At 49.2% G+C, this 27,566-nt stretch overlaps 1 long non-coding RNA gene and 1 pseudogene across 1 annotated transcript; one reads left to right on the top strand and one right to left on the bottom strand.

Moving 5' to 3' along the window:
• Positions 1-286: 286 nt before the first annotated feature.
• LOC144295217 (small ribosomal subunit protein uS14 pseudogene) lies at positions 287-626 on the bottom strand (annotated as a pseudogene).
• A 1,923-nt stretch (positions 627-2,549) lies between these two features.
• On the top strand, positions 2,550-8,797 carry LOC144295216 (uncharacterized). The gene is made up of 3 exons (XR_013362556.1): positions 2,550-2,649; positions 7,145-7,334; positions 8,339-8,797. It is a non-coding gene; the product is annotated as an uncharacterized LOC144295216 (long non-coding RNA).
• Positions 8,798-27,566: the final 18,769 nt, after the last annotated feature.

Raw genomic sequence — 27,566 nt, 5'->3', positions numbered from 1 at the left:
TGCTGAGGCTTTCCCCTTAATGTTCCCGAGAGGGCTGACAAGCATATACTCCCATCCCTAAAATAAATGTGCGTGCGCGTGTGTACGTGTCCAGATGCAGGACGTGGGGGAGGGTGTCCTACGAGAACCACTAGGACATACTGGGCATGCCTGCCAGAGAGGGAGGGGCGTCTCCTTGCACTTGGGGCCTCTGCTTACCTAATGTCACGGTGACTCTCCGCCCCGGCCCCATTTGGAGACAGCAGGGTGGAGGGCGAGGTGGCCGCCGAGCAGCCGCAGGTGGAAATTATTATTTTTTTTTTCATAATTGGAGTATTTTTATTTTATGTACAATGAGTTGGCATCAGAGTAGGTATCTTGGACATCTGCAGTTAAGGTAGGTATCTTGGATGACCCATTCAAGGAACTTCACTTAATCCAACTTAATGAAGCCTAGATCCTTGGCGTCCTGACGGAAACACTGGCGGCACATGTTGAGGCCGTATTTCCGGATCAGACCATGCCGGTTTGAACAGACGCGGCGAGAACGAGAGCCCTGGCCAAACTTGCTTGGGTGGCTCCAGTAGAGCTGCTGGTGACCCATCTTGCTCTTTCCGATGCAACGAGGCAAAAGGAAGAAATCCTTTTTTTTTTTTTTCCGCAGAACTTAAACACCGAGGCATTTATTGTTAGAAAGGGCAAACCTTACACTTGAATGGGTTTTAACATAAACGCACCCAAAGGGAGATGCCGCCCCCTCCCCAGGGCAGCTTGCAGTCACCCTGCAGTGACCCTGCAGCCGGGCCCACCACTGTCTTCTTCAGCAGCAGCGAGAATGGAGTCTCTCCAGGTCACCCAGCAGCTCAAGAGGAGGGGGTATGACACATGCCTGGATTCTGTCTCTTCTCTGAGCTTCAGGGAAACTGGGAAAGGCCCCAAGGGGCAAAGCAGATTTTCTTAAAAAGCTGGATGGACGTATGGGACATTCCTTTGCTTAATAAGTACAACAAAATCAACTGGTCTGGTGAACTGATGCTGCAGCAACATCTTGGGACAGACAGGGAGTCTCCCAGGGGATGATGGACCTGGAGAAAGGCCCGGGCACGGAATCCACCTCAGCGCCTCAGCTCAGAAGGGGGCAGGCAGCGCGGCCAAGCCGGTTAGAGAGGTGGTCCCTCCGTGGTTGCGTGATGATCGCCTTTATCTCTAGTGCCAGGCCCCAGAGAGGCCTCAGTCCTCAGCCACAGGTGGGGGAATGAGCTGCAGCTGGAAATTCTCATTCTGGAAGATGCTGCACCTCACCCAAACAGCCCTCATGGTCCTGTCACCCCCTCTGTTCTCCTGTTTCTCCCACGTTGAGGGCGGCGACCTCCATCTCCCAGTGGCTAGAATAGTGTCTGGCACGTGATGTGTGTTCAACCAACGTTGCTCGAATTAATGAGCACAGGGAGGCCTGTGTTGGCCTCAAGCTTCATCTACTATAACCTTCTGGTTTCCAACCTTCTCCTTGACGGCTCTGGCTTACCTGCCCTCTCTGTACTTTAAAAATAGGACTCTTTCACGGGTAAATCATCAAATCAGAACAAAAATTGATCTAGTTAAATCGTTGTCCCTATTCTATTTCCTAATCCTCCCTCTCTTCTTTTTCCCTAAACTTGGTGACCCATATTGTATGGTACAGAACAGGCGGGTGTTTGAGCCGGTCGGTCTTGAGATGCTCTCAACTTTTGGTCTCGTACGATACAGCCCCCCGCCCTGCCGGGGAAACACAGCAGACCTCCTTTCTGGGAACCGAGTCGGCTTCATTTCAGGTGTTGTCTTGGCAGTTGGCCAGGGGGTGACACAAAGGGAAAATGCAAGCAAACATCAAAGGAGTTCAAGGCTTTAAAAACTCAGAAGCGCCATTTTCTAAGCCATTGCCCATCTCCATCCAACCCCGGGTACCTGTTCGGGTCTTAAAATAAAGCCATGCTGTTTGCTACAAACCTTATTTTAAACTCGAAAGGTATAGATTTGTCTCCTGTGCTTAAAAGGCAAAAAGTGAATCTGTTAAACAGAACTTCCCGTTGAAACTCATTTTCTTTTGGGGAGTCAAACGGGGTGTTTCTTCCCTCTCTTTTCCTCTTAGGAGATTATTTAGGTTCTTAGGGAAATTGCCTATCATCCTAATGCGAGGAAACCATGACTGTCCTGGGATTCATGGCTGTGGGCGTACTGTCCATTTTCATGCACAATAATTTCACTCTGGAAATCGCCCGCCTCCCTCATCCTTGCTAACTGGGGTCAGGGCCATGGGCAAGGGCCATGCTCATTGCCATTCCTGAGCTCCAAGGTGCGGCTGCACCCGTCCCCCCGGCTACGGCCTGGATTTCTCCCTTTGGTCTCTGCCGTGGGATCGTCTTGACCCATGACCAACATACGGCAGGTACCTTGGTTCTCAACACTTACCTCACTCGGGGATGTGAAGACTCTGCCTGCTCGACCTTTGTTCACTAATAAGCTGGACTCACCCTGCAGTTAGGACGTCACAATGCTTCCCCAATTCCCTTCTGTCTTGTTCCCCAATATATACCCTAGTAAGCATATAGGGAAGTCATCGGAGTCTGGCATAGCTGCTCAGGAAATCTTGTCAAATAAAGCTCAAGTTCCAGTTGTGTTTAGTGAAAAAAAGTAAGCATCTCTTTGTTTGATTTTAAATTTTAGTTGTTGGGGGGGGGGGGTGAGGGCGTGCTTTGGAGGAAGTTTTAAGATGCTCTACATAACCCCATGATATTTGCTCCTCTAATTAAATGTCTTGCTAATGAAAGGATTCCACGTCATCATATTTTTATTTTTTGTCAATATAAAATCAATTTTATTTCCTCTGAAAGGGAACGATTAGAAGGATATTTTTCATAATACAGTCTACGACAGCATCAAGGACATCAATATATAGGCATAACTATAATCAAGAATTGTAAAAAATCATCAAAAGGAAATAAAGATGTAAGGCAAGGAGAGTTGTGTCCCCATCTTTTTAAACAGGTATTTATGTGTTTATTTCATCAACTCAAATTGATGTTTCCCGGAGCCAGTCTCCGTCAGCGCCGTCAGGTAGGGGGTTTGGGCTCAGTTTGTCCTCAGGGGTGACAGGGGAAAAACTTTAACCCAAAACAGGCCTGTAAGCTTTGTTGTTTCCCACAAGGGAACAAAAATAGAAATGCACTTGGTGGGAGGCTGACCTGATAGGTGCCTGGGATCCTTTGAGCGTCTGATAAAGCAGAGGGCAGTCATGGACACAATACGCAGGGAATACATGGGTTTATTTTTCTTAAGAGGAGAGGCAGTTTAAAATAGATTCCTTCCTTCCTTACTCTTTGTAAAATATTGTGTTTCTTATGAAAGGATTTCTTCCCCACATGGAAACCGATATTCTCCTGCTCTGATACCGCAGTCACAAAAATTCGGATAGGAGAAAAAAACATTCCACTCCAGTCCAGAATCGAGTTTTCTAAATCATTTGAATCATCCCACAGTAGCTTGCAACTCCGTGGGCGCTACCAAAAAAAAAAAAAAAAAAAACAAAACAATAAAAAAAAAGCCCCAACAACTCTGTTGACTAATGCTCCTCCTGTAAAAAAGACCGCATAGTAATTATCTTCTCCCTTTTAAAAGTGGAACAAAAAAAATAAAATAAAATAAAATATAAAATAAAATAAAATAAAATAAAATAAAATAAAAGTGGAACAACAGTTACCCTTTGTAGATCCATAGCACCTACAGAGCTTGAGACATTCTCCCAACAACTTGAAAATGTGTTACGATCCTAATCAGCAATAAAGTGCCATTTTGTTCCCACCTCATAGGGAATAAAGCGAGATATGGGGAAGAGAGAGCAATCGTTTGAATAAAAGAACTCTTATTTATTGAGTCTTTAGCATGTGCCGAGCGCCGTTCTAAACGATCTATGTACAAAGCAGCATCCTTAACCCGTATCCCAATCCTATGAAGTCAGTGCTATTGTCATTCCCATTTCACAGACGCACAAGCAGGTGTAAGGCAGTTGGGCAACTTGACATCACACACTCTATGGGGTAGAGTCAAGATTTGGATCTAGGCCTCCTGAGTCCGATGACAACTTCTTTTTAAGACTCTTGTAGGATACCTTGTGTCCCCTCTCTCTTTTTGGAAATACGGGTGACAAAATCGTGACATATTTAGAGTACACAACGTGATCATGCCATATATGTACACATTGTGAAATGACCCGCACGGTCAAGTGAATGAGCACGTCCACCGTTTTGTCGAGTCCCCTTTCCACAACAAGAACACTCAAGACCTCTTCTCTTGGCCCATCTCAAGTCCACCATACAGTACCGTTCACTAAGTCACCCCACTGAATATCAGATTATTTTACAACTGAAAACGTGCATCCTTCGTCCTGTATCCCACCATTTCTTTCCCCCTCCACCCCCCACCCCCCAGCCCTTGGTAGCCATCGTTCTACTCTTTGTTGCAATGAGTTCAACATTGTTGGGTTTGCTTTTGGATTCCACATGCAAGTGATCCCATATGGTACTTGTTTCTCTCGGGCTTATCTCACTCAGCACGATGCCTTCCAAGTTCATCCTGCAAATGGCAGGACTTCCCGATTCCTTATTTTCTGCGGTGGGATAATATTCCGTTGTGTGTCTGCACACATGCACGTAGGCACGTGCTCACAAGCGTGCACGTGCATCATATTTTCTTTACCCATTTGCCCACTGATGGATACTTCGGTGGTTTCCATATCTCAGCTATTATGAATACTCTTTAAACGAGCACGGGAATGCAGATATTTCTCGGAGATAGTGATTTCAGTTCCTTTGGATAGATACCCAGAGGTGGGGGCGCTAGATCGTACGGTAATTCTATTTTTGATTCTGTGAGGAACCTCCGTACTGTTTTCCATGATGGCTATGCCAGGTCACTTCTCCACCAAGAGTGCGCAGGGATCCCTTCTCCCCATATCCTTGCCAACGTTTGTTATCTCTTGTCTTTTTTTTCTTTTAGATCTCTTGTCTTTTTCGAACAGTCCAACAAGTGTGAGGCGATATCTCAGGGTGATGTGGATTTCCACGTCCCCAATAATTAGTGATGTTGAGCATCTTTTCATATATCTATTGGCTATTTATGTCTTCTTTGGAAAAATGTCTATTCTGATCTTTTGCACATTTTTAAATCAGGTTATTCAGGGTTTTTGTTTTGCTATTGAGATGAAGAGTTGCTTAACAATTTTGGATAGTAACCCTTTATTGGATATACGGCTTGCAAATATTTTCTCCTACACCGTAGCTTGCCCTTCATTTCCTTTTTTTTTTTTTTTTTCTGTTGGTTTCGTTAGCTGTACGGAAACGTTTACTTTGACGTAGTCCCACTTGTTTACTTTTGCTTTTGTTGCCTGCGTTTTGGTGCTGTATCAAACCACCACGGGATTGGTCGATGTCAAGATGTGAGTCCCCCACGTCTTCTATCAGCAGTTTTAGGGTGTCGGGCCCTACAGTTCAGTCTTTAATCTACATTGATTTGTGTATATGTTATAAGATAAAAATGTGGCTATTCAGCTTGTTCAATATCATTTTTCAATAAATTGTGTATTTTGGGCAACCTCGTTGAACATTAGTTGACCATATGTGTGCGGGCTTTTATTTTGGCTCTTGAGTGTATCCCATTGGTCAATGTGTCTGTTTTTATGCCATCACCATACCGTTTTGAATGCTGTAGCTTCGTGATATAGTTTGAAATCAGGCTTTGCTCATCTTGCTTGGGATTGCTTTAGTTATCTGAGGTCTTTATTTTTTCCACACAATATTTAGGATTGTTTTTTTCTATTTCTGTAAAAAATGCCATTGGAATTTAGATAGGGATTATATTAAATCTATAGACTGCTTTGATTAGTATGGATGTCTTAACAATATTAATTCTTATAATTCATAAACATGAGATATCTTTTCAATAGTATGTGTATTTTTCAATTTCTTTCATCAGTGTTTTATAGTTTTCGGTATACAGATATTTTACTTCCTTGGTAAAATTTATTCCCAAGTATTTTATTTTATTTTTTGTTGTTGTTGCTATTGTAAGTAGAAATGTCTCTTAATTTCTTTACCAGATAATTCATTGTTAGTACGATGCTTTTTTATTAAATATATAGTGATGCTGCGTCATTTATCAAACTGGAATCCAGCTCTCATGTTATTTGACATTTAGCTAATGTTTTTTGAAATTAAAATAATAAAATAAAATTAAGAAATATTCTCTATGATGGAAAGTGCAGAAAATTGTAAAGAGGAAGCAAAACCAATTCTTGAATATTTAAACTGCAGGTGGGTCTGGGCATTCAAAAGACAAGTTAAGTGCTTGGTGGCACCCGGTTAAAAATACATATATTTGAGACATCAGCAAATGTAGCCAGACCTGCTACTTTCTGGAGAATACACTCTATGAAAGAAACTCAAGATTTTGTTTTACTGAAATACTATTTATCCACTTTAAGGACTTGTCAGTTGAATCAGATGAAACATAAATGCATATAAGAACCTACATTAATTTAATTCTTTACGTGGTTTACTAAATGCCTTCCTGTAGATTTCTTTTTAACAAAGGAAAGAGATGCATGGTTTTTCCTTTTTTACAGTTGAGGAAGCAGAGGTCAAGAGAGTTTAAAAGTCCTATTCAAGGTCATATCGCTGTGAGGTCACACGATTGCAATGCAAGTCAATTCCACTCCTCTTTCAGTTATGTATCTGCAATGTTCCAGCACTTGCCATTTGTGAGATGTTTTCATATATGCATATTTATTGTATTCTTAAAGTAGCCCTGGGGGGTGCATAGCATTTACGAACGTAGACTTAAAGCTCGGATTGACTTGGTTCAAAATTTGACTCTGCCCCTGTCCATGTGACCATGGACAAGGTACCTCTCACCTCTTTGGGTTTCAGTTTCTTTATCTCTAAAACAGGATTATAACAAACATCTCCCAAGGAAAAGGGGGAGGATGTGTCAGTGTTAAGTTACATATGCTAAGAAAAACCCTTGGGACAGTTCATAGTACAAAGAGTAATTAATGTATGTGATTTATTTAATCACATTTTTTAAAATGTAATAAATTAGTAGTTTATTTTTTTTTTAATTCTGCTTATTTTAGAGAGAGAGAGAGCACAAGCAAGAGGAGGGGCAGAGAGAGATGGAGAACCCCAAGCAAACTCTGAGCAGAGCCTGGAGCCTGGAGCCTGGAGCCTGACCCAGGGCTCCATCTCATGACCCTCAGATCATGACCTGAGCCAGAATCGGGAGTTGGATGCTTAACCGGCCGAACCAGCCAGGCACCCTTACCTGTGAGCTTTTACACTCTGTTTAGGTTAGTTCTTACCCAGAGAAAGGATTATGTCCATTTTGTAGATGAAAGGACGGTGGCCTCAAGTTAAACGACTGGTCTATTGAGCCAGAATCCAAACTCAAGGCTACTGATTCAGTCTATTCCTACCAAAACCAGCTTATACTGTGTAGAAATCTAGGCCTTGCTAAATTGTATCCACGTTGGAGCCTTATAGACAAGGGTTGTAAATCAGGTGTCCATTTGTGGACTTTAGGGTTTCTGAAAACCCTCTAAAATGGTATAGAAAATGTACCTTAGCATACTTTTCTAGAAAAGGGTTCGTAGCTTTCATCAGATTCATGAGCGTCGTATGGGTTAGGGGCCACCGATCCTGACGTAAAATAGGCTTTGGAACTGCTTGAATTCAAATCGCAGATCTGACACTATAAACTCTCACTACAGGCAACCTAATTTCTCTATGACTTTTTCTCGTTTTCAAAGGAAGCATGATAATTTGTAAGGATTAAGTTCATTAATGTGAATTAAAGCACTTGGTACACTGCTTGGCACATACAAGCTCCATACAAAGGTGGCTGTTATCCGAATTGCCAGGATCAGGGGATGTTTAAAGCCAACTGCTTGGCACTGTACCCGTTCTCTCAACGGCTCCTAAAGTGACCCTCAATGACCCCAACCTCCTGGCTCTCACACCATCGTGTAATCCCTACTCGTGAGTGGGTTCACTGATCCGCTTCCAATGAATCAAATATGGCACAAGCCATGGGATGTCACCTCTGATATTGGGTCCTAAAAGGACCGTGTTTCCTGTGTTGAATGTTCTCTTTCTCGTTCTTGGTCTGCTCACCCGTCAAGTAGCCCTGTGGACGGACAGGCCCATATGAAAAGAAATAGGGAGGCTCTGGCCAACAGGCAGCAAGGAAATGAGTTCCTCGATGGAACAGTCCCGAGGAACAGCAGCCCCCACGAGTGAGCTAGAAATGTTCTCTCTGGTCACATTTTCAGATGAGACTTCAGAGCCAGCCAAGAGCTTGGCTGCAACCTCACGAGAGAACCCAAGCCAGAGGCATCCAGCTAAACTTGGCCCCGATTCCTGACCCACAGAAACTGGAAGCTAATAAACATGCACTGTTCTAAGCCAGTAAACTTGGTGATGGTTTTTACTCAGCAGTAACGAACAGACACGCAAAGGACTTTACAGACGTCATCTCACTTAGAGCTTAGAACCAACCTGTGAGGCCGAGGTCTTTGTACTGACTTCCGAGGAAGCCTGAGGACGTGGAGGGCCTCACCCGAAGCGGCAGTGGATTTTGCCGGATTCCCAAGCCCATGATCTTTCTTAACAAGGAGGTTGAGTTCCTTGGTTGGCTCATTTTTGAGATTACTCTTGATTCTGTGTAGGTTTTGTTCATAACAATGAAATTAAGAATTACTGAAGTTGTTCAAGAATGAACGTCACTCTGTTTTTACTGGGGGTTATTCTGTATGTTAGTAAATTGAACACCAATAAAAAATAAATTAAAAAAAATAAAAAATAGGGATCCCTGGGTGGCGCAGCGGTTTGGCGCCTGCCTTTGGCCCAGGGCGCGATCCTGGAGACCCGGGATCGAATCCCACATCGGGCTCCCTGCATGGAGCCTGCTTCTCCCTCTGCCTGTGTCTCTGCCTCTCTCTCTCTCTCTGTGTGACTATCATAAATAAATAAAATCTTTAAAAAAAAAATAAAAATAAAAAATAAAACCTAATTTTTTTTTGTCTTTATTTTAACTGGATCCTGGAAGCCTGAGTAACTGTCACACAGCAAACCGTTGGGTTTTGCCAACACATTATGTTATAGGAAATAGAATATAAGATTTTTAGAGACATGAACTTGCAGACTCTACCTCTACATGCTTCGCAATAATCTCGACATGCCGGTTATTACTAATTTTTGGAACATAGCCCTTTAAAATAGTCGCTCGTGTTTAAGTTAGTAAATGGCTCTAAACAGGATGGATGGTTCCCCGGGGCCCGGGACTCTCCTCCCCAAATGGAACTTCCCTGTTACCCAGCGGTCTCTCTGCCAGGTCCTCGGAAAGCGACTTCAACCCAATGGAATCTCAAAGTTTGACCTCTGGTTACTGCAGCACATTGAGAACAAAATGAAAACCATTAATCCCAGACACAAAGATGTCTTGGGTACAGGGACATTGCAGTGGAATATATGATAAAAAATGATTAGATATATTTTTGTATCAGACACCTGTATTTCTTCCTTTTATTCATCTCTCTGTGTTAGGTCTCTCAATATCTAAATTATTCCTAATTTCAAAATAAACACAAAAAAAATAAAATAAACAGACTTGGAAATAAATGCTTCGTGGGCCTCTAGTGTCTAAGAGAGTGACATAACCATAGTTTTTTCAGTCTAGTTAGTGTCACATTATTTACATTTTTTTTTTTTACTTTTTGCTGCTGATTTTGTTATTTAAAACGGCCCCCAGCAGTGCCTGCACGTGTGCGCGCACGCGTGTGTGTGTTACATAATAGAATATTACTCGGCCATAAAAAGGAATGAAATTTCACCATTTACAATGATGTGGATGGAGTGAGAGAGTATAATGCCAAGCGAAATAAGTCCGAGAAAGACAAGTACCACATGATTTCACTCATATGTGGAATTTAAGAAACAAAGCAAATGAGCGAAGGAGGAGAAAAAAAAAAGAAAGGAAAACCAAGAAACAGACTCTTAACTTGGAGAACAAACTGATGGTGACCAGAGGGGAGGTGGTGGGGGGTCGGGGGAAATAGGTGGTGGGGACCGGGGAGGGCACTGGCCGCGACGAGCACCGCGTGTCGTACGGCCGTGCTGAGTCACTAACTCGTACCCCTGAACTAATATTATATTGTATGTTAACTCCCTGGAACTTAAAAATAACCTGGAGGAAAAAAATAAAATAAATGACCTCCAGAAGTAGTGCAGTGTTCCTAAGCCCAAGAAGGCATGTGGCTCAGGCACGAATTATAGCGCCTTGGCCATGAGTTTGATGTTAATAAATCAAAAATAGGTATTGAATAAGGTGTGTTTAAACAGAAATGCTCTCTTTAAAAAAAAAAAAAAAAAAAAAAGGCAGCCTGGGTGGCTCAGCGGTTTAGGGCCACCTTTGGCCCAGGGTGTGATCCTGGAGACCCAGGATTGAATCCTACGTGGGCTCCCTGCATGGAGCCTGCTTCTCCCTCTGCCTGTGTCTCTCATGAATGAATAAATGAAATCTTTAAAAAAATAAAAAAATTAAAAATAAATAAACAGAAATGCTCATCGAACAAGATGACGCATTGACCAGGTGATGAAAATGTTGCAACACCAGATACTCACAGGACCCTAACATTGCATTTCCCCTACGAGCTTGAAAATGTTTTTTTCTTTTTTCTAAAAATTACCCCTCTAAATAAATTCTTTAGTAAATGTATAATAGAATTTGATTTTTATGCAATGTTCCGGGTGCTCGCCAAAGCATTTGATGGAGCGGTCGTAACATAAGCTGTCGTCAAATATTTAGGATCCCATCATTTCCCTTCCGTTAATAATGGTTGTTTGTGCATTTCTTCGCTTTCCGGACGCGTCCTGCTTGAGCTGTGCGGGACCAGTCCGAGGCTGCACGTGCTGCCCTAGTCTTGAGGCACCGTCCTACAGGCGCCTTCCTTCCCGCCCTCGGGACCGCGCCCGCCTCTCAGTCCCCACTGGGGCGCTGCGCTGGGTGCTCGACTTTGGGAGGGAGAAGGGAGACGGCATCGTTCCGGCGACACCTATCTGAGCGTCTTCACACGCTGGACAGGGCGCCTCGCGAGTGGGTCGCGGTGTGGGGGCCGTGCAGTCGCAGAGAGCGCACTCGCTCCAGTAAACACCTGGAACCCTGTGATCTGGACCACCCGGGGACGAGGAAGGGCGACAACACCAAGGCTGTGCTTGGTATTTTCCTCTTGGGCTGCTGGGGCGGCGGCCTTGAATTCGGCAGGTGCCGAAGCTCCTGCAGAGCCACGCAGGTGGCAGGTGCCAAAGCTCGCGCAGAGCCACGCCGTGAGGACGAGCTCGGAATAGCTTGAGCCAGAGGCTGCGCGGGACGTCGTCAGCTCCGTTCCACCCGGAGCGAGCCGAGCTGGTGGCCTAACTGCTGGGACACCGACCGCCTTTTATCCCCTGCTGAGGTGCTGTGACACGCCAGGCTCTGTGGTCCAAGGACCTCTGGGCGTGTCCGTCTTTGCATTGGGGGTGGGGGGGCACGAGCATATGCAGAAGATCACTTCCAAACAGGACTTTCCCTTTTCCCCAGAGTCTAGCTCACAGGGTGTGGGACTGGGGCGTCCGAGGGGACGGACCGCAGGTGGGACGGGCCATGGCCTCGGCCTGGAGACGGCGGGTCCCGGAAGGCATCCTCGGGGGGCGGGGGAAGAGGGGGGCAGGGTGCGGGATGTAGAGGGGGCAGAGGATGGATGGGGACAGGGGGGTGCAGGTGCAGGTGCAGGTGCAGGCTGTGGTTCTCGGCCTCGCAGGCTCCGGGCCCCCGTGCGCGGCCCCCACGAGCCGAGGCCGGGCTGCTCCCCGGCCCCGGCCCCCACATCACCAGGTTTTGTCAAAGAAAACTGCCATGTTGGGGCCTGAGGAAGGCTTCCCCTTCTCTTACCTCCGCCCTTACTTTGGCACAAAAAAATAAAAAATAAAAATAGAAAAGGAGAGAGAGAGAGAGCGGAGGCGAGGAGAGGAAGGGGAGAACGGGGAAGCCCACGGGGAAGCCGGCCAGCACGCTGAGGGGCGCGTTTGCAGACGCCCGGTTCCAACAGGCCCGGGCTATTGACCTCGTCGTGGGCAGTGGCGTGGATATTAGCCGCTTTGACGACAAACACACGCCCATGAGCCACAGAAGGCGGCGGGGAGGACGGAGCCGGAGGGACGTCCCTGCGAGGGTTTCCTGACTTTCCCAGCGGGAAGGCGGCCGGCGCCACGTCAGCTCGAGATCCAGCGTCCGGGGCGCTGAGCGACATGTGCTATCTTTTCACAGGATCCTTTACTCACCTTTGGGACAATCACTTAGAAGCTAATATATGTTTTGGGAAGAAATAGTTACTGGATGCTCATTTTTGCTTATTTATATTTGTTGTGATCGTTGAATACATTCAACTTCCCCGGGAATGTATCCCAAGCGGCCTCCGCCTCTCTCCGTCCCCCTCTTGGCTTCTGTCTGCAGACCACAGAAATATCTGGAATTGTGTCCCCTTGGTGGACATGGTGGTTATTTGACGGATGAGATCGCTTTTCTTTTTTTTTAATCTTTAGTTTATGTTTTTAAAAGATTTTATTTATTTATTCCTGAGAGACCCAGATAGAGAGAGAGAGAGGCAGAGACTCAGGCAGAGGGAGAAGCAGGCTCCACGCAGGGAGCCCGACGTGGGGCTCGATCCTGGGACCCCGGGGTCACACCCTGGGCCGAAGGCAGGTGCTGAACCGCTGGGACCCCCGGGTGCCCCGAGATTACTTTTTTTTCCTGTATCCCTTGAGCTTCTTCGTAATGATAATGTCTCACTTGTACAAGAATAATAAAGCTTTTCTTATGTGGAAACTTTACAAAAGACCCCCCTGGTGCAGAAGGCAGAGGCCGGGGGTCGGGCCGGAGCAGAGGTGCGGCCAGGGGTCAGGCGGGCAGGAGGCGGGGGGCCCGCGGCTGCAGGACACGCAGAGCGACTGGGCAGCTGGATTCTCGAGGAGGCCCCAGCTCGGAAGCAGAGGCCAGAGTTCGGGGCGTCGCGAGGCATCAGCACCGGGCCCGGAGCACCCATGGGTGGCCGAGCAGGCGGCCAGAGCAGAGGCCGGGCCTCCCGTGGGTGCCGTGCCTTGGTCCCCGTGCACGTCGGGTCTCTCACTTAGTGACAGGTGAGCTCAACCACGTGAACGGTCCCCGCACTGTCGCGGGGTTTACGAGGCCGACAGAGCCTGCGGAGGTGTGGGCACCACCAGGCCCCGCGGAGGGCCCGGCCCGGCCCATCACTATGCCTGTCCCTGAGCTCTCGGGGGCTTCCTACAACTTTGATCAAGAAAACATTCTCGGGGGTGGGGGCGGGGGCCGGGGCGGCTCACATTTGGCTCAGCGCCCCACTCTTGACCTGAGCTCCGGTGGGATCCAGGCCTGTGACGGCCTCTGTGCTCCGAGCGGCACTGGCTCGACACCATCCTCTCTCTGCTCCCCCTTCTGCTCCTCCCCCCTGACGCTCACGTTCTAAATGAATAATAAATAAAATTGTGTTAAAAAAGGAAATATTTGGGCAGCCCGGGGGCTCAGCGGTTAGCGCTGCCTTCAGCCCAGGGCGTGATCCTGGGGTTCCGGGATCGAGTCCCACGTCGGGCTCCCCGCGTGGAGCCTGCTTCTCCCTCTGCCTGTGCCTCTGCCTCCCTCTGTGTGTCTCTCATGAATAAATAAATAAAATCTTTTTTAAAAAAGGGAAATATTGTTGGATTACAAAAGTGAGGTAACATTCAATTATACGCTCTATCCATCTGAGCTATTCCTGGGAATTTTTTTTTTTTTTTTAAATTCCTGGCAAATATTGGCACGAATTGCGACACCGGGTCACCTGGGGAAATCAGCTAACCTCGTTCTCCTCATCTCTCAACTGGGGGAGATTTATTTTCATAAATAATAAATAAAGCCAAGGAGTCGCATCCTAAGTACACAAAGCATTAATGTCAGGACTAAATTTAAGCTATTTAAGCTAAAAACCTGTGCAAGGAAATTCTTGTATTTTTAATTTAGTGTAGTTGGTGTTTTTTTTCTGCGTGTAACTGGAATAAAATTGTGTGGCTGTACCAAATGCGAGTGATCTGACCCGGCAATGCTTGTACTCGGCGTGCCTTCCACTGGATGTCATATGGTAAGGCTGTTCCTATTTCTGAGTCTAAAAGCATGAATTAAAATAGCTTTGATTCTGAACAAACCTGGGCGCTGGCCGGTTGGCAGACAGTTTCTCCTCAGATGGGCTGATTTCTCCCCTATTTTCTTCCACTCCGGTTATCATCTGGAGCACGTTCTAGAGCTCATCAGCCTGAGGATAATCGCTTTGGTTTGGTGCTTCCAAACCTGGAAACTGATTCAAATCTTTTTTTTTTTGTCTTATAAATGACCACGTCTGATTAGGAATGACCTTCGTGTCACACAATCGTGGATTCTGAATATCGCACAACGCGCAGCTGTTGCTCTTATGTATTAAAATAACCCCAAAGGCAAAGGGGGAACCGTCCCCACCACGTCTCGTCCCCGGTGGCCGCTGCCCCCGGAGCACAGTCACTATACACGGAGGACCGTCCCTTCCCGTTCGGGGCTCACGCCCGCAGGTGGCCCACGAGAGGCCGCGGCCCGAACCCCTTGTGCCGTCTTCATCGTGAACGGATTCGAATCTTCCATCCTGTCCATACCCTCTTCCTCCGGGCATTTAGTACCAGGCCCGTGACAAAGCCGTGCGACCCTCTTCGCTGCCACAGGGGACGTCACCTCTGCACGGTTCAGAGCCGGGGCAGAAGCACAGCAGCCACCTGTGCCCGCTGGCCACCTGCCGCCTCCGTGGCCCGGCCCAGCACCTCCCCTCGCGGGTCCGGCGCCCGTGGCCAGCAGCTGTAGGGCTGAGCCGGCCACGGGGGCCGCCTCCACTGATGGGGACGCGGTGGCCTCCGTCTCGGGGCTGCAGCATCGCAGAGAAGCAGGTAGCATCTCTACCATCTCTTCTCATCGCAGAGAAGCAGGTAGCATCGCGAGCCGGCCCAGGTGCCCCCGATGACGCTCATCAGGCAGAGGCCGTGTCATCTCCCGTTCCAGAGACCTGGAGCCCCGAGGCCAGTGCGGGGAGGCAGGGAAGGGCTCCGAGGCCGTGCACGAACGAGGTGCGACCCCCAGTCCAGTCCGTTCCGCCCGCAAGCCCACGCTCGGGCACCACGACCAGAGCCGACAGCCGGGGGACAGCCCGTGAGTGCGGGGACGTCACTTCTAGCAGGTCTCAGCTCCCGCTTCTTTTTTTTCTTTTTTTTAATTTTTTTTTTTTTTCCAGCTCCTGCTTCTGAGGCTGCGAACAAACCTTCATCTGTCCCTGGTCTTTACTGCCTTGAGGTTTTAAGATTTGGCTCGTGCTTCCAGCTTCTCAGAAAACTTCCCTCGTGGGATGAGCCCTAAAAGTGACACAATCACCTTGACCATCAGCACTACGGGGCACCTGTGCGCACGCTCTCTCTCTTTCAAATCATGAATAAACACGATCTTAAAAAAAAAAATCACCCTCTGTCCTTGACCAGGTTTCCAAGACTGACCTGGGAGCTGTTCGCTTGCCGCCACTTGGGGCCGGTGTCCGCAGGCGCCGATTCCCCTCAGCGGAGGCCTCACCTTCATGCAGCTGGACCCCCGGTGACCTGCCTCCTCCCCGAGTCCTCGTTTCTCAGCGTTCGCAAAGAAACCCGCAGAAGCAGCCCACCCTGGAGACCCTGCACATGTGCAAAAGGAACTTTCCACCTGTTTTACCGGGGTTTGTTTAGTGCGCAAATGTTTCACTTAAATTCCATCCCCCGCTTCCCATTTAAGTCTCATGACCACCTAACGCTTGTCCTCCGATGGGGGTCCTGAGACGCCGGAACCATCTCCCACCTCGGGACCTCAAATGTCTCACCTGTGAAGGTAAAAGACCGGGCTCGCTATCCCCTCTGCACTCTTCCTCTCGTGATTCTAAGAATTTCTTCCTAGGAAAGAGAACAATGAATAAATAAATAAATAAATAAATAAATAAAATAAGTAAGTAAATATATAAATAAATAATAAATAAATAAAATAAGTAAGTAAATATATAAATAAATAAATAATAAATAAAATAAGTAAATAAATAAATAAATAAAATAAGTAAGTAAATATATAAATAAATAAATAATAAATAAATAAAATAAGTAAGTAAATAAATAAATAAAATAAGTAAGTAAATATATAAATAAATAATAAATAAATAAAATAAGTAAGTAAGTAAATAAATAAATAAATAAATAAATAAAAATATAAAAAAAAGAAAGAGAACAATGGAGAAGAGTAATTCACATTCTCTCCTTTCGAGGAACGTAGAAGAAATACAAATCATCAATTTAAAAATATAATACTATTATCTCTCTCTCTCTCTCTCTCTCTCTCTTATTTTTCAGGCTTTACCTTGAAATAAAAATTTAGTTTTATTTAGGAGAGTGGCTGCACAGGGAGGGAAAGACCGGGCTCGGCGTCCCGATGTGATATTTACTCTGCAGCGCCGGGCGTAGCGCTTCCCCTCCCTTACTCTACGTGGGTGTGAAATGGGACAAATGACACTGCGCTTAGAGGATTTGGGGAAGATTCATAAGATAATGTGCATGAAGCACCCAGTAGAGCACACGGTTGATATTAACGCAGATCACAGTGTTGAGAACGTTAGTATTAATTAGAGGATAAGAACTCTGGCTGCCGTAGCATCTTTCTTCTAAGCCCGCACAGTGCAGCTCGGTTGGGCAAAGGCTTACCCTGCATTATACGTAAGGATCGCTCGGGGCTGCCCAGTGGGTGGAGGAAGGACGCCGACCTCCCTAAAAAGCCTTCCCGTATGTTTCCCTTCGCGTCCATCCTTATATTCAGGAAGAAGGACATAGAAGCGAAGCGTTGGAAGGCCAAAGAGAAAATAATGTATTTTTCCTTTTCCTTTCCTTTTCCCTCCTCAGTTCACATAGGGAGCATCCTTTCGGAATCCGAGTCAGCATCCTAATATATGCATTTGACTTCTAATGAGCTCATGGCACCGTGTTCTTGGTTCATGAAGAAAAATGTTTACTCTAAAAAGATTATGCTCATCCCTCCAGATCGCAGTTTTTTTTTTTTTAATGTTATTTATTCCTGAGACAGAGAGAGAGAGAGAGGCAGAGACCCAGGCAGAGGGAGAAACAGGCTCCACGCAGGGAGCCCGACGTGGGACTCGATCCCGGGACCTGGCCCAAGGCAGATGCTCAGCTGCTGAGCCCCCCAGGCGTCCCCAGATCACAGTTTTATATTAACTCCTTGTGGTTTTAGATAAAATGACATTACAATGACCAGGTCTACATGAAAAGAACCTCTCTCCCTGATGGTGTTCTTTACCTGGTTACGAGCAAATATCCACTCTTGTAAACACGACTTTAACGGATTATTCTTTGCTTCGTGATCAATGAGACTGTTGAGGGTTGTTGGCGGATTTCCTTAGGACGAGCTGGTTCCACTGCCGTCGGGTGAGAAGGAACCTACTGCAGGTGCAGGAGCAGGGGGCGTTGTCTCAGGAGCGATGACCCAGGAGGCAGGGGTGCCTCGGGGTCGCGCCGCCTACAGGCCCCCAGGAGGCCGGCCTCAGAGCCAGAGCAAGCAGAAGGCCCAGAGCGGCAGGTGCTGCCCCGAGGCCACCAGGAGCAGGGCTCCCTGCGTCCTCCCCCGTCTCCCCAAAGCCACCACGTCAGGGCGATGCGGTTCTGGGAGAAGCAGAGTAGAGGCAGAAGCGGGCACGGAGGGCCCTGGGACGTAGGGGCTTCAGTGGCCCGGCCGAGCACCCCTGGGGGACAGGACCTGCACCCACCCGGCTTCCCCGCATTGATCCCACCCGACGTTCATGTGGTGCCCACATACTCACCGGGGGATCCGCATGGGCGCCCACCTGGCAGGTTCCGACCACCCCCCCGTCTGGGGTTCTTGGCCACTTGTTCTACCCCGGCTCCCACGGCGAGTGGCTTTGCTGTCCCGTCACCCATTTCCCAAACCCGGAGGAGCCCGCTCGGTACCCACAGACCCATAAGCTGGAGGTTCGGGCTCCAGGGAGCCTGCGGGTGGCAGGTCCCTTTGTCTCCCTTCTTCCCACCAGGGAACTCTCCCGAAGTGCTGCTGTTTAAGGACCTTTCCAGAAAACGATCCCACGACACCAAGCAGTGAGTTTCCCTGGAGACCAAAGGGCGGCATCCTTGGTAACATCCCTCATAACAGCCCCCCGCTTCGTGCCTCTTTCCTCGTTTCCTCCCAGGGATAAAGACAGCCCTTCGTGGAGCATCAGCACCTAACATTTGGCCTCAGCCTTTACTTCCTGCACAGCCCGGGCGCAGCGGCCCAGAGTCAGCCGTCAAGAGTTCTGGGTTCGACAATAGTGAAAGGGAATAAAGGGGAAAAGAGAGAAAATGAGTGGGAAATATCAGAAAGGGAGACAGACCATGAGAGACTCCTAACTCTGGGAAACGAACTGGGGGTGGTGGAAGGGGAGGAGGGCGGGGGTGTGGGTGACTGGGTGACGGGCACTGAGGGGGGCACTTGACGGGATGAGCACTGGGTGTTATTCTATATGTTGGCAAATTGAACACCAATAAAAATTTTTTAAAAAAATTTAAAAATAAATAAACAAAAAAAAGAGTTCTGGGTTCGAGGGCGCACTCCACCTAGAAGCAGTTGACGCCCTTTAGTCAATCTCGTAGCCACCCAAGACCCAGATTTTATTTACTTTTGCAGGAGCATTTATTGAACAGGTGCTCTGAGCAAAGCACGGTGCTAGGTGCTAGGATATGAATTTGAAAAGAATACGGTCTTGGCTCTCAAGGACTTCCCATATCAAGAAATGACGGAGATCGAGGTGAATAATAATGTCCTCACCTGTGACATAGGGATATCCTCTATCGCTCAGACTTAGAACATAGTGTCACAAATAAATTAAATTAATACCCTCGAAAATCTGCTATTTCCATCCCTAGCTATACAGTCCTCGTCACTACACAGATCAACTTGAATCCTGAATATCAGTGACCCTCAAAATATATCTCTCCCATAGGCATTTGAAAATGAGAATTCTAGATTATGTCTAAACGTGCTCTTGGAGATTTATCCTAATGAGGGAATCGGGGATGTGTACAAAGATACGTGGACGCGGCCGCTTAGGGCAGCGCGTGAGTAAAAGGCCTTAGAAATTGCACCAAAGTCCAACAGAGGCCGAGTAGATCCCGTAACGCGTCTACGGTAGGATACTAAAGAACCTTTAAAATGGATAGAGATGTTTATTGATGGCACAGAAACAATGGTGGGGAGGTTCCTACGTGGGGAAAAATTCATGTTTTATTGTTTTATTTTTTATTTTTTATTTGAAAATTCATGTTTTAAGTCAGGAGATAAAATACCCCATTTCGTCAAACAAGCTGCCTGTAGTTACACAAATCTAGAAGAAACTACAAGACAATGTTAGCATGAGTGGTCTTCGGAGGGTGGTTGATCTGTATAATTTTTCTACTATAAAGATATATCGTTGAGTACAAAGGCATAATAACTTTAAATAAGGTAAAAGAAGTAATCTAACAGTTAATGATCCACCGAGGCGCCCCTACAGGGGAAGTAAATCATTATTCCTCACTCCGTATCCTTCCTTCCGTTAATCTACTTTATTTTTTTTTATCTACTTTAAAATACCAGTGATACTAAACATTTTCTCCACGTCAAAAACAAACAAACAAAAAAAAGACAAAAAAAAAAAAAAACAAGTTAATAAACCAAAGAGGAATCCCCCTCCGTGTCGTTTCACGTTGAACCTCCATTTTTAGGAGGGAGGCTCACAGCCCAACAACGTGCGTATCTCTCGGAGCTCATTAAACCGGGATTCTCCCCAAATAGCAAATTAACTCCTAGTGAAATCACACCCTGGCGTAGAGGAAGAGATGAAAACGTCTGGTTCTGAAATCAGAGTCTCGGTTTCGAGTTCTAGTTCTTCACTGACCAGCCCTGGGACCTCGGGCTCCGTTTTTCCACATGAAAAACGGGAATAATGAAATCCGATCAACACCACGTGCAGCTGAAATGAGGTAATGTCGGGGACCGGCCGAGCGCAGAGTCCAGGGCAGGGACACCGGGAGCAGCACGTTCCTTTACTGCTCTGACCCCCCCCCCCCACAAAGCCCCAAAGAATTTAAATATTTCTATAAATATAAGAAGTTTCTATAAATAAAGAAGTATGCATCACACGTTTCAATGTATCTTCCCTGGATCTTTCTAGTGTTTTGAAATACGAGGCAAATAAAAAGAGGGATTAAAAAATAATAAGTCCAAAAACCAGCGGAAGGCTCAAACGTCATTATAGCCCCAGATACTGCAATGACTCCCATTCAATTCGGACTGGTTGCAATTTAGAACACGTACTGTTTTACCTTTCTACGAACTGAAGTAAATTGTTCATGTATTTTTCATTTAGGGAGGGGGACGTGTCACTTTTTAGAAGAGCGATTGTACTGTGATGCGCTTTTTGTGTCAGAAAATTCACTTTCAGAATTCATACTGCTGCTAACGAATCCAGCTGAAGGACCCCCGCTATATGCTGACGCATCAAGGTGGCCCAAAATGAGTCTCTTAAGCACAGAAATTAATCTCTTTCCCGTCAGGTTCATACGATTAAACTACGTGGAGCATTTAGAAAAGAAAGAACAGAAGGAGAAAAGAAGGCCATTTTTCAATAAATGTTGGAAATTCCCGAGAAATGAGCTTGTTCTTCTCCAACTTCTGACCCAGGGAACAGCAAGGAGCCGGGCGAACCCCGGGCCGCCCCATGGGCCTGCAGCTGCAGGTGGACGCGGAGTCCTCTCCCCCAGGGGCCTCGGGAGTGTGTCCCCGCGAGCTGGCCCGTCACGTGCGGGGCGTCCTCCTCTGTCGTCTCATGTCCGGAGGTCGCCCTGGTGCCTTCCTCGGAGCCACTCAACCGCTGTCTCCGTGGCCCAGAACCGGGCGGCGGGAATCCGACCCCCAGCTGGGGACACGGAGCAGGAGCAGGGAGGCAGCAGCAGCAAACACAGCGCAGCCCCCCAGCCCCGAGCGGTCCTCGCTGTCCCCAAGGCGATGGGGCCCCGGGAACAGCGCGGGAAGGGTGCCGTCCCTCGTACCCCGTGGGGTCTGGGGCACCCGCCTGCACCAAGGAAGAGCGGCGCACACCCGGGGGTCCCGACACGAGGCCCCGGAGGCCACAGGTCGCTGCGGGGAGGTCACGAAGGCGGCGCCCACCAGGCTGGGGCTTGGCTGGGGCGCCCCGGGCTGGCTGATGTCCCCAGCACTGAGGGGAACCCCATGGTCCGCAATCAGCTGCCCACTTCCTCGTGTTTTCTGGTCTCGGGGTGAGTCACTGACGAGCAGCCCCTGAATCCTTATCCCACCTCCACCCTCCACAAATGTCAAAGCATCTTAGGAAGGAAACTCAGCCAAGGTTTCCCCCAAACCCAAGGTGACGGCAGGAGCTCAGGACTCCTGCCTCTCCGGCTGCTCCCGGCTCCCGCTGCTCCTCTCCTGCTCCCACCTGTCCTGCTCCCGTCACCTCTCCTGCTCCTGCTTCCCCAACTGCCCCCCCCCCAGGTGTCCCCTGGGCCCTTCTGGCCGCAGTCCCGCTGCTGTCACACACTCAGCTGTCCCTGGCCCGGCCCTCGCGGGGCCCCAGCAGCCTTGCTCGCCCCTCCCCTGTGCCTGCTGCCCTGTTGTCCCCACTCCTGGCCCCAGGCCTCGGGCTCCCTGGAGAAGGCCGCCCGCAGGCCCAGGCCCAGTGCCCGTGAGTGCCCTCCTCGCGCTTGTCCCCACCTGTAGGCCGTGGCCTCCATCCCGCGCATGGTGGCCACTTAGTGTCACAGACCTGCCCGTAAGGCTGAGTTCCGCGAGGGCCGGGCCCCCTCTGTGCAGCTCAGGGCCCGGCACCTCTTTTGTTTGGGGAAAGAACGGAAGAAAGAAGAAAGGAGAGAGACGACACCTGGCGGTGTTGATTGTGCTCCCGGAGGACGCAGTTCCTCATCAGCACTTGCTTCTCAGTAAGACCAGCGCGAGCGTGGAGCCGGCTCGTCCGCAGGTGGGGAGGGGCTCGGAGCGGGTGGCCAGGGGCTCAGAGCAGGTGCCCAGGGGCTTGAAGCAGGTGGCCAGGGGCTCGGAGTGGGTGGCCAGGGGCTCGGAGCGGGTTGCCAGGGGCTCGAAGCAGGTGGCCAGGTGGCTCAGAGCAGCCGGTCCCCCCTCACAGCGCCTGCTCTCCCCCGTGGCAGAGGACACAACGCCGCCAGGTGTGTGCCCTCACCCAGGGGGACAGTGCGCAGTGACTCTGTGCCGCCTAGACGTTAGGGTCCCGCTCATATTGGAGGAAAGGCCGTGCTGTCGTCAGCTGGGTCCCTGTTCTTCTCCCCAGGACTCACCCGACACACGAGGAACCGGGACTCGTGTAACCCAACGTTAGGAAAATGCATCCAAACCCTGACTCAGGTGTGGGATTCGGAGATTCCAGGTTTCGCCCAGAGGCTGAGCCAGGAGATGCCCAAACGGGACCGTCGGGGTTCAGGGGCTCCGGTGAACTGCCCCGTGCACTCTCCAGCCCCAGCGGCAGGGGTCGGAGAAGGGGCCGGCTCGCTGCCTTCCGGGTGCCGGGCTCTGGGCAGCACCTGGGCAGCACCTGGGCAGCACCTGGGAAGGGCCGTCCTGATGCTCCTGCCCCGTCGCTCCGAGTGAAGGTCCCTGGAGCAAAAGCATCCTGCCCACGGGGCGGGCTTAGACCCTTTGCGTCCTAAGCTGGAAACGGAGGTGAGGCTCGTCCCCTCAACGCTCGTCCCACTTTGAGGGAGTCGCAGCGTGGTGGGTGCTGCTCTGAGCGCCGAGGATCCGGCCCGAGTCGTCCACAAGGACGCTGGTCTCCGTCTCCTGGGACCCAGATCCCGAGTGGCCTCCAGTACTTTAGACGCAGAGAAGTGACCTCCGGGAAAGCAAGGCAGAAAGGGGGATGTGAAATATCCAGGGAAATGGAGTTTTAATCTTTCCAAGGCGGTTCGAGAGGCCTCACTGAGAAGCTCCTGACTGTCTTTCATCACATTTGGGAAAATACTCCAGATACATTTTTTTTTCCTGTCCCATTCCTTCTCTCCTCTCTTTCTGGGCCTCCAACTACACACGTTAGATATTTCAAAAATCATTTTTCTCTGTTCTTTGGATTTGATCGCCTCTATCAACCTTTCTTCTTTTTTCTTTTTCTTTTTTTTTTATCAACCTTTCTTCAAACTCATTGACCCTTCTGTTTTTTTTTTTGTTTTGTTTTGCTTTGTTTTGTTTTTTTTCATTCGGCGGCGAAGTGCAGCCGGGCACTTTTTTTTACTTTATTTTAGATCCTTTACTTCTGTTTTTTGTTTTGTTTTGTTTTGCTTTGTTTTGTTTTCTTCCATTCGGCGGTGAAGTGCAGCCGGGCACTTTTTTTTACTTTATTTTAGATCCTTTACTTCTGTTTTTTGTTTTGTTTTGTTTTGCTTTGTTTTGTATTTTTTCCATTCGGAAGCGAAGTGCAGCCGGGCACTCTTTTTTACTTTATTTTAGATCCTTTACTTCTGCGCTCTCCCATTCTGCTCCTTTTCATCATTCCTATTCCTCTGTGGAATCCTACCCTATTTCTAAACGGGGATTTATCGTTCGTTCTCCAGTCCCTTCAGCAGGAAAAGACGCGGTTTCCCTTCCAGCCTCGAACGTATTTGTAACAGCCAACGTCAAACCCTTGTCCTCCAGTTACGACATCGGAGCCCCTCGGTGTTCGTTTCCATTGATCTCATGTCAGGACGAGACACGTTTTCCCGATGCTTCGTGCGTCCAGTGATCCTGGGATATAACCCGGACCTTGGGAATGGGCTGCTGTAGAGAGTCTGAAATATTCCCGCGGAGACCATTGGTCTGAGCAGGTGGTTCGGCTGCACAGGGTGGTGTGCAAGCTGTAAAGTGCTGCTTCTGCTACAGCTCACACCTCCGTCTAGCTCTTCCATAGTCCCCAGGGCTTCTCGTCTGCCCCATACCTGCACGTCTCACAGGCCCGTTGGAGGCCTTGGCAGTTCATCCCCAGGATGTTGAGCTCTCCTCTTTGGGCTTCATGGTTGTTCTTTTTCTGGGATGTTCCAGAAGGACGATGGCTGCCTCCATCCAGTAAGACCGTGGGCTTCATCTCCGAGCTTTAGTGACTCTACACAGGCAGCCCGAGGCCTGCCCTCAGATGAAAACCTCCAACAACTAGTCAATGCCTTTCCTCTTCCAAGCATCCTTCTCTTTCCAGCATTTCCTTGCTTTGCATCACCTCCCCGTGTCTACACTGCGTGAGGTCTGATTTGTTGTCTGCGGTAGGATGTAGAGGAAGGGACTTCGTCATCACGGACGGAAGAAGACCAGCTGAAAAAGTGGTATCTGAACAGATACCCAGAAGACGAGTACGAGCTGGCCACGTAGACACTTGTGTGAAGACCAGGAGGAGGGGACGGCGCGGGGGGAGGCCCCGATGGGGAGCTTGCTGGCGTGGCCAAGGGGTGACAAGGAAGTCAGTGCCGATGGAGCGAGAGAAGCGAGGGAGAGAAAACCGGGCCAAGTCCGAGAGAGCAGAGCACTGAGCTGTACTGGGCCGCGCCCCCTCCAGGAGGACCCCGGCTTGTACTTTGACGTAGGAGGTTTAGGAAAAGCTTAATTTTGAGACTCGTTGGAAATAGGGTGGACGCCGAGCGCTCCCCCTGTTTACACGCCCAGAGCCACGTAGGCTCCGCGTTAAGGTTGGGTCCCCGCTGCCCTCCTCTCTCCACCGCTCTTGTCGCGAACGCCCACCGAGGCAGGAAGGGCCCTCCTGGGTGGGCCTCACCCAGGCTCTACGCTCATGGCAGCCGGGGCCGTATCCTGGCTCTGCTGCTCAATTGGTGACCTCGGACAAGCTCTTTAACAGTAACGGGCCTCAGTTTCCTAGCGTCTGAAGTTGGAAATAATAATGATACCTTCTCATAGAGCATGCTTTAATTGAGATAGGTCTTGCTGTGGTTGATAGACTAAGTGGGATAATGCCGGCGAAGCTATTAGGCACGATTCTGGTTGACGGCAAACATTACTCCCTCCGTCTTTACTCCTAACACCACAGTTGCCAACATAATACACTAAAAAATCACTCACAGGGACGCCCGGGGGGCTCAGTGGTTGGGCGACTGCCTTCGGCTCTGGGTGTGACCCCAGGGTCCCGGGATCGAGTCCACGTCAGGAGCCTGCCTCTCCCTCTGCCTGTGTCTCTGCCTCTCTCTGTGTGTCTCATGAATAAGTAAATACAGTATTTTTTAAAAAATCAGTCACAGCAGTCATATGAATCAGTCAGAATAATTTGCACAGAATTCACTGAACCTTAAAAAGCTAGGGTAGCAATGACTGATAGGGTGGGTCTTAAAAATCTCATTTTTTTTAATCTCATTTTTTTAAGTTTTTTTTTTTTTTAAGTTGTTTTCCCAGCTTCTTCGGAAAACGACGTTTGTTTTCCATTTCTTGCGTGTCCCTTCAAGAAATGCTGTGCAAAAAAATTAAAATTAAAATTAAAATTAAATAATTATAAAAAAAAGAAGTGCTGTGCTCTGGCTTCAAAGATGTCCTTCTATTTCTTTTTTTTTTTTTAATTTTTTTTTTTGGTCCTTCTATTTCATGATGGGATACAATTTGCTGAACTAAAGCAATCTCGGGTGCGTCACTGCAAGACACGGAGCATCCCTGAGGCGGCTCCGGCTAAGAAAGAGGCAGCAGGGCAGTGTTCTGAGCTCCCCAAGCGGTGGCTGGGAATAAAGGCAACTTAACTACAACCCAACACAAGGCCCCACATCCTCCTGTCATAGCAGCTACTCTCCCCGGCGCAGCGGGGACACCAAGGCCCAGGATCCGCTGTCCCGGGAGGCCTGTTGAGATGCAGGCCAGTGGGCGGCTCGTCCTGTGGCCGGAGGCCCTCTGCTCAGCCCCGGCGGCCACGGCTCCCGGCCTCCTCCCTTCCGTCCGTGACAGCGACAGGGAAGCGGTGGCACGGCCGGCGGCTGCCTTCTCACGCTTCCCCGAACCCAGACAGGGCCGTGACCAGGCTCCGTGCAGAGAGGACCCGTCGGGGTGAGGCCATCGTCCGCCTCTGCTCGTGAAGCTGCAGTGCAGGCCGACGGCGGCTACACCTGCTGGGGGTTGGGGGCTCCCTTGGTCCAGGTCGGGATGGCTGTGAGCCCCCACCCCCTGCCACCACCGCTACCTTCCTCCTGACATCGAACTTCCTTCGTTCAAACCGACCCTGGAGATTGCGCGGCTTGCCTGCCTGCCACAGCATCGCCCAACCGGATGCGTACTCTAAGCCTCGAATTCTTCTATGGAAAGGGGAACCATAATAACAACAATAACGACTCAGAGTTGTTATAAGAATTGAATAAGTCCCGTAAAGCACTTAGCAGAGGGCCTGGAACCTAGTGAGGCCCCAAAAGGTATCAGCCATGACGATTGTCCTTTTACTGCCTCTGAAATTGGTGCGAGTGCGACTCCTCTGCACCAGCCTTGTCTAGAGTAAAGTGTTCTGCAAACGGTCGTGCATCTCACCATCGATAGTTCCTTGGCAGGGAAAATACGTGATCCTATTATTGCTGTTGGTATTATTCTTAGCTGTCCGCATCTTGGGCAGCATCATCATAGGGATCCTCCCTCCTCTCCTCTTACCAGCATGTCCCTCTGGTACTGACCTGTCCCTGCAGGTGGACGTTAGCCAGTGACCTTCCCTTAGGGGAACGCTCTGCAGACCCATAAGCCTCCTGCTAGCAGCATTTCAGACCAGCACGAGCCCTTCCCCAAGTCCTTTGAGTTATTTAAAGGACGATGCTCCCCAAGAGATGCTACCTGAGATGTGTGCCTCGTTACGTATTAAATGACAGCACGCTCGCTCGCAGAGAGGCTGCCTTAGAGCAGGACGGGAGTCGGGGGGGAGAGGGCTCACCTTCCAGCGGCGGGCGGGTGCCCAGGCCGCGGTGAGAGCTGCCTGCTATGGCCAAGGACAGGCCTCGCCGGCCGTCGTGCAGGGAGGTGCGAGGCAGGGCTCCGTCTCCGCCCCGAGCTGCGTGTGAATACCGGGCCGCTTGCCAGGCTGACCCCCCAGCCCCTCCGTGGGCGCCCAGATAGAGCCGCGGGGCTTATGCACGCCCCCTCCCCTGCTCTCTCGCTTCCAGTCCTGGTTTGCACCAAGCTCTTCACGAGGAACGGGACAGAGCTCTGAATCGTGACGACCGACATCATCCTCGCTATCGCCATCGCCATCGCCATGATAATAATAATAATAATAATAATAATAATAATAATAATGGCTTATCGAGCATCTCCTGTGTATCGGGACTGCTTCGTGCCTGTCAGCTCTTCCTACTAACGTTCATGGTGCATCTTCCGCA

Source organism: Canis aureus, chromosome 23 (genome assembly GCF_053574225.1).
Source record: "Canis aureus isolate CA01 chromosome 23, VMU_Caureus_v.1.0, whole genome shotgun sequence".
Lineage (NCBI taxonomy): Eukaryota > Metazoa > Chordata > Mammalia > Carnivora > Canidae > Canis > Canis aureus.
The sequence above is the reverse complement of the archived record's forward strand: the minus strand, read 5'-3'. Positions and strand labels throughout refer to the sequence as shown.